This window comes from Vicugna pacos, chromosome 5 (assembly GCF_048564905.1).
Source record: "Vicugna pacos chromosome 5, VicPac4, whole genome shotgun sequence".
Taxonomy (NCBI): domain Eukaryota; kingdom Metazoa; phylum Chordata; class Mammalia; order Artiodactyla; family Camelidae; genus Vicugna; species Vicugna pacos.
The window spans coordinates 38,837,473-38,849,972 of NC_132991.1; positions in this window are offsets into that span (position 1 = coordinate 38,837,473).

Below are 12,500 nucleotides of genomic sequence, written 5' to 3' on the forward strand. Positions count from 1 at the left end.
GTTATTTATTAATTCCTGGTGGGGAAGGATGTTGCTTGCTATGAACATTCAAGCTACAGGGAAGAGGTGTGAAATATTTCTGCTTCTTACGCACTCAAGGAGTTAATGTCATATCTCATTTCTCACAAGCTTTGCCTTCCGGAACTTGAGTTATGGTTATTTTTGACATCAATACTTGAATAAATTTTACTTGAAACAACTTAAAATATCCACCGTTTCAGAAGCAACTGACTCCTGAGCTTACACAGACATAAACTGGTGTGGAGATTTAGGTACCCAGGAAGCACTAGCATTTTTATTAGAACCCTGGCAGAAAAAAGGAAAAGCCCTCACTCTGGGTTATCCTCCCTTGCTAGTCAGCTTAGAGCGCTCAGGTTCTGCCAACAGTAATTTCCTTGGGTAACAGTATTGTTACATCTGATCACCCTCATCTTCTTTCCTACCTGCTGTCACTCACTACCTTCTTTCTTCCCATCAAATGGTAGCTGTAGCTATTAATATTTTCACATACATGGAATTTTTAACTTCTTTCTAATCTGGCGAAATAGCCAGCTAAGGTGAAGAAAGTTTTAATAGCAAGAGTAGGAGTGGGAAATAACCTGTGTCAGAGCATTTATCAATTAGGTTGGGCTGGGTGTGGCTTAGTAGAGAACAACTCCAAAACAACTCCCACAAACTCTGGCTGGTTTAACATGAAAGTATTTCTTTCCTACTCATGTTATACATGCGAAGCAGAGTGGTGGAGGGCCCTTTTTCACCAAGGAACCCAGGTGATAGAGGCTTTACCATCTCATAACCACCGTATCTGGAAGATACAGCTCCAGTCCCGTTGGTAGGTCAAGACCAAGTAGGAAAGGCACACAAGCTCCTCACCACCACATAGTCTTTTGGCCAAAAGAAGTTACAGGGTCCACTCACCCCAGAAGTTGGCTTCCATGTGCCTGGAAGGTGAGCTATTGAATGTTGGTGACAGCTAGTTGTGTCAGTCAAGGCTCAGGCCTGGGTTGGAGGCAGGTAGCTACAGAGGACATCCGGAGAGGATAGTTTGTGAAAGGTGGAAAACAGGGCTAAGAAAAAATACAAGGAGCAGACCTCCGCATCCCTGCCTTAAATCCCTCAGATTCGAACATTTGATTGACTTAGAGGAACTGGGGGAAGATAGTTTTAGTCCACTGTTTTCAGCATAGAACTTCAATGTAATAGTTACAGGATCCTCTGAATTAGAAACACAGGGCAGGCATTTTCAAGAATTTTTTTTCAGACAATTCAAACCAGATTGCTTTTATTTTGCTGAGGACTAGAATTAGAAAAGAGGTGCTGGGTCTTCTATAATTTGTTTATGGGAAGACACAAAAATACAGGAAGGGTCATTCATTCTCATTCTTTCACTTCTGTTTATGAGATCCAGTACAAGAAAATGAAAATTTGTTGAAGTCCCAGAAATGCTTTGTGCAGATTTTTAAAAAAAATCTTTTCAGGGGATTATATTATCTTCAATGATGTTAAGGTTTGTGCAATACTGCCTAAAGTTAATCTGACTTGAATGAGTCTCTTTACTAAATTCATTTATTATACAGTAGTTTCCACAATATATCTGATTCTCTTCTGACTGTAGCTAAACTGTAATCATCTATACCCTCAGTTCTCTATGTGAAGTTGCATACTAGGTAGTTTTACATCCAAGGCAATTTAAAACCAACCTGTATCCATGTTCTGTAACAAGAGAATCTAAACAAATCTAACAAAGCTTGTCTGCCTCCTTTATCTTTTGTAAAAACTGTTGGTAGTTGCAAAAATAACATAATCTGTTCTCAAGCATGGTATTTAATTATTGGCTCATAATTTTATTAAATTCAATGCAGCAACTATAATGAGTTTGTGCTCAATTCTGCATTCAGAATCAAGATCTAGGGATTAAGTAGTCTTCTTATATTACTATTCATAACTGAAATCCAGAAGCATTATATCAATTTGATAAGATGTAAAACCTCAAGGAAACTGCTGTGGTCAGCTAGATCTATAGTCTTAATTTTGATAGAGAAAATACAGTAACTTCTTTAGGAATTTTTTCTTCTTATAGTTCTTTTAAACCTACTGCTTTCCTTTGTAGGCATGTCTCTGACAGCAAACCCAGATTTTTTTCCCCTTCTTTCTTCTCTTTTTGACAAAGAAAGAAAACAAAGTCAGGGAGTAATCCCTTTCCAAGAGCAAGAATAGCAGAGCCTTTTAAAGGCCCTTCGTTATTTTATGTGGTAAATATTCACAGCTCTCAAATTTATTGGCATAGCTGTCAACATGTATATTCAGTTTGATAATAATGTTCCAGCTTTACGAGGCCTCTTGGAATTATTTATTATTAAATTTCATTACTTTCTGCAAATGTTCATGCTGATTAAGCCCACCCTTTCAGGCATTACCACAGTTAGACCAATCACAGTGTGACGTTCGAGATGGTGAAATTTAAGCTAACGTGCTTTGCACAAGACCTGTCTTGTCAATCTTTAAATGTAGTTTAATGAAATGTCTGTTGACGTAACTATGGAAAGTGGAAAAACTCATTTATAAAATCAACCAACCATACCTGAAGAACATTTGCACTTTCTGACCTGGCAAGAATTACTTAAACATTTTGGACTGCCTTTGTGGGGGAAGAATTGCTACTTGTGACATTTGCTAAACATTCTGCCCATTATACTCTGCTATAAATATAGTACATCTTTTCTGAAGAGTATTACTCCCAAGGCTCAGATCTCCATAAAAATGCCTTGGAAAGTATCAAGTGATACAGAAATTTAACAGGCTTTTATCTTTACAGATGTTGACAGTCAGAACAGATCTTGTCTAAATCCTTGATGCTCTTGTAATGTAATAAGAGAATAGAAATGTATTATATATTATCAGTATTGCTATAGGAGAAAATCTGGAGAGTAATTTCATGTATAGAGTGGAGAAGGCCTGTGAATAGGCTAAATAGATAGATAATTTCCAATATGGAATATGAAAGTGTTAAAATTTTATGGAGTCAGTTCAATAGGAAAAAGAACCATGGCGATGAGAGAAAGGGCCTGAGCCCACTAAATCAAAATCCTCATGGACAAGCTGTGGGATAAGACTATCCCAGAAGAATGGTAGCCAGAAGCAGGTTGAATTTGCCCAGTTGGGGTGCTCCGGTTACCTCTGAGTTCTATCACTGCACCAACCACGTGTTTTATCCTGGGTTTGTCCTCCTCACTTTTCATGGGTTCTTTGAGGACAGGGACGTTTTTTTTATGTGTCATTTCTTTAGCATCTGAAACAGTATCTAAGACATAGGAGGTGGTTGATAAACGTTAAGTAGATGAATTGGAGATAGAGAAAATAACCGTGGCCAAAGGAAAAAAAAACTTCGAAAATTCCTTACATACAAATGGGCTTAAAATTATTTTCATATTCCTCAAAATGAGAAAAGAAAAAGAGGTACTGATGAAGGTAGAGGGAGGGAAAAAATGGCCAATTTTTTTCTAAAATTCTGAAGGAAGATTGTTTTATACTCTTTCTTTCTGATATGGCTTGGTTGGAAATGTATCTATTATTCAAACATTTGATATTCAGCAGGTATCTGAGCTCCTCCCTTTGAGTGCTTAGGCAGCATCAAGAAGATAGGTAGTAACATATCCAATGCATTCCCTACTCACGAGGACCGCATAGTCTGTTTCAAACACACACTAGTTTTACAAAGCACACTTTAAATGTCCTCAGAAATACAAAATTTTGAAAGGACTGTGTGAATCTAATTTTTCTCTTGGAAGATTTCATTGAAAAAGTACATGTCAAGTTGTACTTTGAAGTGCAGTGAGTTTGTGAATAAGTGAAGGAGGTCTTGGGTGAGAGAAAAAAAGTCTACTTTTAGGGGGAGTAGATATGAAAAGGGAGGCATGAGAGCCTACCAAAAGCAAGTGTAGTAATAAGCAAAAGAAGAACCCAGAGAGATTTCTGGAAACAAGAGGCTCACACTTAAAAACAGTTTGAAAGGTAGGCATTGAAAGATTATGATAAGGATGGAAATAAAAATCAATAAATGGGTTTAAAAGTTATTCATACAGTAGCAGTCATTTATCGTTTTAACCAAAATTTGTTAAATAATTATTATGTTCACACAGAGAAAGGAGAAGATTTTTAAGATAGCATTTATTGACTTATTCTGTACCAGGCCCTAGGCCTCATGCTTTAGTATATTATCTCAATGCTTACGGTAATTCCTTTTGTAAAATGAAAGTGAAGTACAGAGAAGTTATTTGTGCCAGTCACAGAGCTGTTAAGTGGACTTGAACCCCCTATCTTTCTGTACCAGAAACACATGATCTCTTCATTCCCCATCCCTTGCCCTCCACATACATCTGCTTCCCGTACATGCCTTCCAACTGAAACATCAGTGGCAGGGGTCCTCTACACAAAGGCCTTGTAGCCTGGTTTTTAAAAAACAAATGAGATCTATGCAGAGCTAATAGCTAGATAGAGGTAGAGATATGACCATTAGATAACAATTGAAAAGCAGCACACGATAGCACCTGCAAAATAGTTTTATCAAAATCCTGGACAAAACAAACAAACCCTGAAATATGAAGAAATAGAAAACACATTATACTGCCACCATTATACCACCAAGTTATACTAATAACATCCTTATACATACATACTTCTACAAAGCTAGAACCTTAGTTTCTTAATCACATAACCTATTATAAATCATTTCACAATTGCTATTTTATTCACCCACAGATTTGCATCATGCTGAATTTGGGACAATATTAGAGCATGTAGTTAATGATAACCTAGTGAAAATAGGAGTTATGAAAGCAATCTTCAGAAAAATATCTCCAACAGAGGTAGGATGGATAATCAGCCTCAAACAGGTGGTGTCCAGGGTCCAACGTGAGAGGAACTGGCCAGTCCCAAGGTTAAATCCAGACTCTTGAAATGACCCTAATCATGGTTTTTCCACTTATAAATGAAGACTGAAAATCTCTTCTTCAGATTCCTGTCTCTTATAATAATGCACCAAACGTTTTAAACAATAAACATTAATGTTCCACAGTGGCTCTGAGGAAAGGCACTAGAAGTGAGTTGGCAGATACTTTCTGTCCAGGAGCTTTGTACTTTGACTTCATTGGTGCTTACATGGCCAGCCCCTTAGTCAACCCATGGAACCTTTTTAGTGCAATGCCTGGGCAATACCTGGGCCATAGGAAGCATAGCAACAGTATTATCTACTGAAAAGAGAGTCCTTTTGAAAAAGATCTTAAGCCTTTGAGTCAGGCACTCAGGATTTGAAAGCAAGCTCCAATACTTTACTTTTCTGTTTTCTCTTCTGTGACATCAGACTAGCACAACTTCCCATCTAGGTTTTTTTCCCAATAATTAAATGAAGTAAATCATGTAAGAAGCCTGTGATAGTTCCTGAAACTTAACAGAGCTCCAAAATAATAGTTATTCCTGGTATTGCTTGATTGGTCCTATAACATAGCTAAGAAAACAGAAGTATAAAGAGTTTAAATGTCTTTTCTGCTATCACACAATGGAAAGACCTGGACTGACTCCAGATTTGTGTTCATAGCAGAGAAGAATCTGTGATCTGGAGAAAAATGCATTTTAAAAACATATCTGGAGGTCAGAGTTGCTAGGGCAATTTCATAATTTTTTAATTAACCAAAAATAGCTTTTTTGTAAGGCAAGGGATTGCAACAGCAGTCCCAGTTTGGTCTGGATATCTATGCTTCACTGCTTACACTTCACAACAAACCTTCAAACTGGAAAATTCACTGGAGTAATTAAGATTTTTAATTGGAAGAAAAAGTACACAATTTGCAAAATGTATTTAATTAGCCCTCAGACCACTCGCTGATCCAAAACATAATTTCCAAAACAGTTGTACAATTCAATACATAGTCTTTACTAAAAAGGAAATCATCTTATTAAAACAAAACAGCTAGATCTAACTTATAGGGTAAATGTGTCCTGATCAAATTATTCTTCCTTCTTGGCATTTAACCCGATTCCCTTTAATGTCTCACTTTTTTTTAATGCTTTCAAGCTTGTTTTTTATTAATTATACAAATCATTAGTATTAAAAGGCAATATAATTGTTTCAAGAAGTGGCTTCACAGACTATCTGCATATTTAATCAACTGCCTCTAAATTTTTAATCATTTGAGTCCAGGTTCTTATCTTGAAGCTTAACTTGATAACAAACCTACCAACTGGTAGAACTAATTGGTACAGGATCAGTCAATAATTTATAAGGTAGGAAAAAAAATGTTGAATGTTATGAAGGTATAAGACCAACAGCCACAGTTATTCATGAGAGGTAACAAAAACAGTACTTAATTCTACAAATCTATGGCGCACTGGTGACATCCACTGGCTGTCCCTTGGCATTGTTCAGATTCTTTGGGTTTTTAGTGTAAGACGTTAAAAATAAATCAGTGAGTTTTACATATTCGTGCTTTTCTTTAATATTAACATTAGTTAGATTAACCTGTACATCCATTACACTCAGTGCATTGTGTGTTCAATTTTTAAAAGATTGAAATTCAATAATATAGGAGAATCACTGTGTATTCTGAGTTAGAGCGATTCCAATGAAGCTTCTGACCATTGTGAGTTTGAAAGAAGACAAACTAAAACATAATAAGAAGAGAAAACATCTTCACTGTTTACATGATCAGCAAAAAATCAATATTGTCATTTTATACTAATGGAAATTTGGCAAAATGCCTTGCTGCTGTCATTTTGAAAACCGTGAAGCATTTGGCAAAGTCTAGCACTGGGCAGCAATGGTCAAGTGCACTAAGATAGTGGCTCTCAAAGTTTAGTAAGCATCACAACCATATAGATTGCTTATTACAGATGCAAATTTGGGGGCTCCATTGTGGAGCTACATCAGAGTCTTTGAGAAAAGTTTCTAATCCAGTTGGTTCACAAGCCACACTTTGAGGAACACTGCCCTAAGAATAAAATTTCTTATCCTCAATGCTCCAAACATGGAATTGCAGACAGAATGCAGAACATATACTATTTTGGATGCCTTACTGGGGGGTACCTCGGGGGGGAGAGGTTCAACTTTACGAGTGGAACAAATTATTTAAGTCGCTTCTTGTGTATTGTATCACTTCCAACAATTTGATCATCAAATCACTCAAAATTATTTTTTTAAACATTTTTTCAAATCTTCCAGGCAGTACATGTGACAGAAATAATTTATGATTGTTTATAAATAGAAATCAGATGCCCAGAAAATAGTGAAATTAAATGAGTGGAGAATAACAAGTGTGAAACACTCAAAGGTATTACGTAATGTATAATCACTACGCACATCAGTGTGTTAGCAGTATTATCTGCTGGTAAAATCACAGGTGAATTTTTTTTTTGCTACTTTTGTCTGACTTCATTGCAATGAAGATGTGCTATTTATTTTTTTAAGTTTAGCTAAATATACCCTACAGGCCCTGAGGAAACCATGGTTATACAGAGAGGACTCAGTGGTGCATTCAGCAGTCTTGATAATATTTAACCAATCATCAACATCATCACCATTATTATTATCATCCCCCTAAATCCCACAACTAAGCCTTCAGTTACCCAGAAGCTTCATGAATGCCTTTAAGAACTGAGTTTACCGCACAGAGTTTGTGTATTTCCTTGGAAACTACGGGTAATAACTTTAATAATTGTGACTCAGTGTAAAGGACAATTTTCAGAAGATCCAACAAAGTAAGTTACATAAGGGCAAGAAAGCACAAAGTCTAAGCTACTTTCTATAAGAAACTAAGGCGAAGGTATTATAGAGATGGGGTTATAAAATGGTAAATGCAGCAGGGACAGCATCAAGAACTTAGAGGAGGGGAAACTATTTTCCATTTTTTGGAGGGACTAAATATTACAGGTAGATTGCAAGTCCAAGTAGGTTATTTCCTTTTACTGTAACACAATGTCAGAGTTACAAAGTGCAGCAACAGAAAAGTAATGTCCTTTCAGAAAACATGCTCAAACCATTTTCAGGCTCCCAAGGACCCGTTTATGATTCGTGTGTGTCTGGGCCTGGAATGCTGCTGGAAAAGGACTGGGGAGTTTGATGCTGAAGCCACTTTGTAATCTTTGCTAGGCTTTTGGGATAAAAGCCTAGCCTCAAAAGATAAAAACAAGCCTCTTTAAATGAAACTTCTCTAGTTCCTTTGAGTTACAAAACCACAACCTGAGGAGAGAGCATAAGTTTAGACTTTTCTTCTTTCCTTACGGAATTGGCAGACATCTTCCAAGATGTGTGTTCATTGTCCATTGAGAATGTACGAGAAATAATGAATCCACATGTTTTGGCAGAAGAGTAACATACTCAGATTGAAACACTAGCTTGGATGGGCAATATACTCAATAATTCACATGTGTGTTTTACTAGACAGGAATGCCAGTTCATGTTAAGAAATGATAAACAATTGAAACAGGCAAACTTGGAGAAGTAGAAAGTATAAAATGACTTAAATAATTTTCCCCTGTGTAGATAATTTCTTTTTCTCTAAAATGAAAAGAGGTTTATTTTTCTGATTATAAAAAGTATACCCATTCATAAAATGCTATAAAGAGAAAAAATTTAAAGTCAAACACAAAGTCACCCAAGAATCCCACTAATTTTCTATTACGGCAGAGCAGAGTCAACCACTTTTTCTGTCATTTTTGTGAACATTCTTCTAGCATATGACACACGTGTGTGCATACAGACATACACATAATACTTCATCTCAAAAGTTGTGGAGATTTTCCCCTACTAATGAATATAGGTATGATGATTATGACCAATCCCCTAGGGATTTTCTGTGTCCAGTTTTTCACTATTGTCAGTGATGCTGCAGTATACATCTACTCTTGCCCACTTCCAGTTCATTATCTACAAAGCTTCAAGACTGATATTGTCCAAATTTAATCCTATTTTATCATTTCTCATTTGTTTGTTTAAAAGTCATCAGTGGCTTTCCATTACCCTATGACTAAAACCCAAAGTCCTTTCCATGGCGTACAAGGGCCTGTACGATATGAGTGTTACCTGTCTCTACTGTCATCTGTACTGCTCCTCCTTACACACCACGCCCAACCTTTCTGTTCGTCAAGCACACAGTGTTATGTTTTGCTTAGAGCTTTTGCGCATGATCTTCTCACTGTTTGGAAAGCTCTTCATCCATGGGACTCTCACATGGCTACCTTTTCATTGTTCGTCTCCCTTTAGACACTTCCCTAGAGAGGCATGCTCTGGCCATCTTATCTAAGGTACATTATCCATTGTTCTTTTGTCCTTGTTAGTAGTTCTTTACAAGTAATTTGAATTGATTTTTGTTTTCCATGTTTTGTCTGTATTCTTAACCAGAACATAAGCTGATAAGATCAGTGGTTGCATCTTTTGTGTACATCAGTTGTTCATAGTCAAGCATATCGTGGGCACTGAAAAAATGTCTGCTGTGTGAATGAGTAGGTACACAAATGAATTGACGAGTACATCTTGATGAACTATTTGACTAATTTTCCCCTTAGACTAAATTTCTAGAAAGAGAGTTTCTAGATAAAGTGGAATTCACATTTTCTGTTTTAAGTAAATATTGCCAAATATTACTCAGCCATTAAAAAAAAATAAGGAAATTCTGCTATTTTTGACATCACGGATGGTCCTTGAGGGCATTATGCAAAGCAAAATTAGTCAGACAGAGAAAGACAAATATTGAATGATCTCACTTCTATGTGGAATCTAAAAAACAAACAAACAAACAAACAAAAACAAACCTGGACTCATGATACAGAGAACTGATTAGTGGCTGTCAGAGGTGGGATGTGGTGAGGTGGGTGAAATGGATGAAGGTGATCTAAAGGTACAAACTTTTAGTTACAAGATAAATAAGAGCTGGGGATGTAATGTATAGCTTAGTGACTATAGTTAACAATATTGTATTACACACTGAAAAGTTGATAAGACAGTAGCTCTTGTAAGTTCTCTTCACAAAGGAAAAATCATAACTATGTATGATGATGGATGTTAACTGAGCTTATTTGGTAATCATTTTATATTGTATATATCATATTGTGTATCTGGGTACACCTAAAAAAATCTAAATTTTTTTAATTGCAAATCAAAATATTGTCTAACTATTCTACCAAAAGTATGGAGCAATTAAAATTCCCACCAATGACATGGTGGGGATGTTTAATTCCCCCCCACCCTCCTCACACACATCCTTCACAATACTTGATATCAATCTATTAGGAAAATAAATAACTGATCAAATTTAAATTTTAGTTGCTGAATGATAATAAGGCTGAACTTCCTTTTATATGTATATTAGCTATATAGTTTTTTAATTGCCAGTTCATTTCCTTGCCTTTTTTCTCTTGGAATGCATATCTTGCTTATTGATGTATAAAGACATTTTGGACAATAGAAATATTAATCTTATTTTTTGTTAATAATGTTATGAATATTTATCAAATTTTTCTTTTGTTATTAAGCCTTATTTATGGTGGTACTCCCATTTTTTAATAGATTTTAACTTTGAATGTTTCAGTGCTTCTTTTATTTCTGGCTTAAATATCATGATTAAATACAACCACAATTTTACAGAAATATTCCCCCATAATTTTTCCAGTTCTCTGTGGGTTCATATTTTATATTTAGGTTTTTGAACTATCTGAAATTTATTATGGCATGAAGAGTAAAGTAGGAAGTTATGAAATACTAGTTGTCCCCTGATGTCTGAAAAATCAACTGTTTCCTCATTGATTTCTCCCTAATTCCATGCATATTTTGTATTCTTTTTCTGGCTTCTTTTATTTTCCAATAAAGAAATACACATTTGTTCAATGACACTTGAATGCAACAAACTACCTTTATAGAAATCCAAGGCATGGTCCCAGGTCCCAAGCTGTGTCTCGATCCTTCTCTTTGGCAATCAGCACCATTTGATCCTTTTGCTAAAAAATGTTGCTGTCATATGGATCTTCTGCCATCAGGTTACCCTTGGTGCTCTGAGCAGTCTACTTTTGACTACAGGTTCTGCCGCAGAAGCCCATGTCTCTGCTCTCAAAGATAAGTCTAGTTTCCCAGGCATTCTCAATCATCCACCCATCCACAGAGCTGTTGATGAGAGGGACACAGATTTCTACTATTTAAGGAAAACCGCAAACAACTGTCTGCTTCTTAATTTCAGCTAATCTCTATTTTATCTCTCCTTTGGTTAGCCCATTTCCACTTCTTGCAACATAAAAATCCCTTTTCTCCTCTTTGGATAATCTAGCTTTTACTACCCTTCAATAATTCTAAAAGAAAAGTTTTATCACCTCTTTTCAGGTGTGAGGGTAACTTAGATGTTTATAATCACAGTGTTCGTCTGTGCTTTCTGACATCAGGATAGGAAAAAGAGTAGCTTTCTTCTCTGGTGAGTCAGCAGCAACAATCCAAAACGGTTAGCTCAATTACATAACAATCACATCAGTGTATTTACAAATTATTTTAATCACTCTTACTTTATGCATGTTTTAATATGGTACAGTAACACCCCACCATTCTCTAAGTATTCTTGGCTATTCTTATATGTTTATTTTTCTGGACAAAGTTAGAATCATTACATTATGGGAAAAAAATCCAATAGGATCTTGATGAGAGTTGTATTGAATTTGTAGGTTTGTTGAGTATTGAGACTCCAGCAGTTTTTAAAAGCAGAATAGGAGAGACACCATGCCACCAGACCAGAAAAACATGATGGGAATTCTTGGATGTTTTCAACTGAATTCAGCGTGAAAGCAGTTTTTTTTAATGGTTATAAATTTTCAAAGAAGGAAAATAAGGACAGAGGGAAACTGAAATATCATCATTATCATAATTAGATGAGTGGATCACAGGTATATCTGAATTCTGATTTTTATCTTGTAATGTCTAAAACCATTTCCTCAATGTCCCACAGGAACTCCAGATTTGGGAGTTTCAAAACTGACCTCATATTCTGTGTCTCCTCGTCACTGTATTGATTCATTCAACAAATCTCTATTGATCAATATCAGCATTAGACATTTTGCTGAGTTCTGAGGCTACAACCATGAGCAAAGTCCTTTCTTGCCAGGAACTTAGAAAAGAGAGAAAACAAGTATTACTGAGTAATTCAATAGAGTGTGATAAGCATTATAACAAAGTTTGAAGAAACATACTGTTGGGTAGCTTAACCTAATCTACAGTCAAGGAAAGTGTCCTGCAGGAAGTAGTGTTATACAAGCCCGAAGAGGAGAAAAAGGTTACCTGGATTGGAAAGAAGAGTAAAGGAATGTGTTCAAAGGGAATAGTACGTTCAAGGGCCAGAGCTAAAGAGGACATGTCAGAATAGAGTCTGTTCCAAAGAATAGACTATTTCAGGGACTAGGTAGGTTAACCCGGAAAACAGAATGCAAGGAAGAGTGGCTAAAGATGATGCTAGAAATACAAAGGCCGAATCATCATA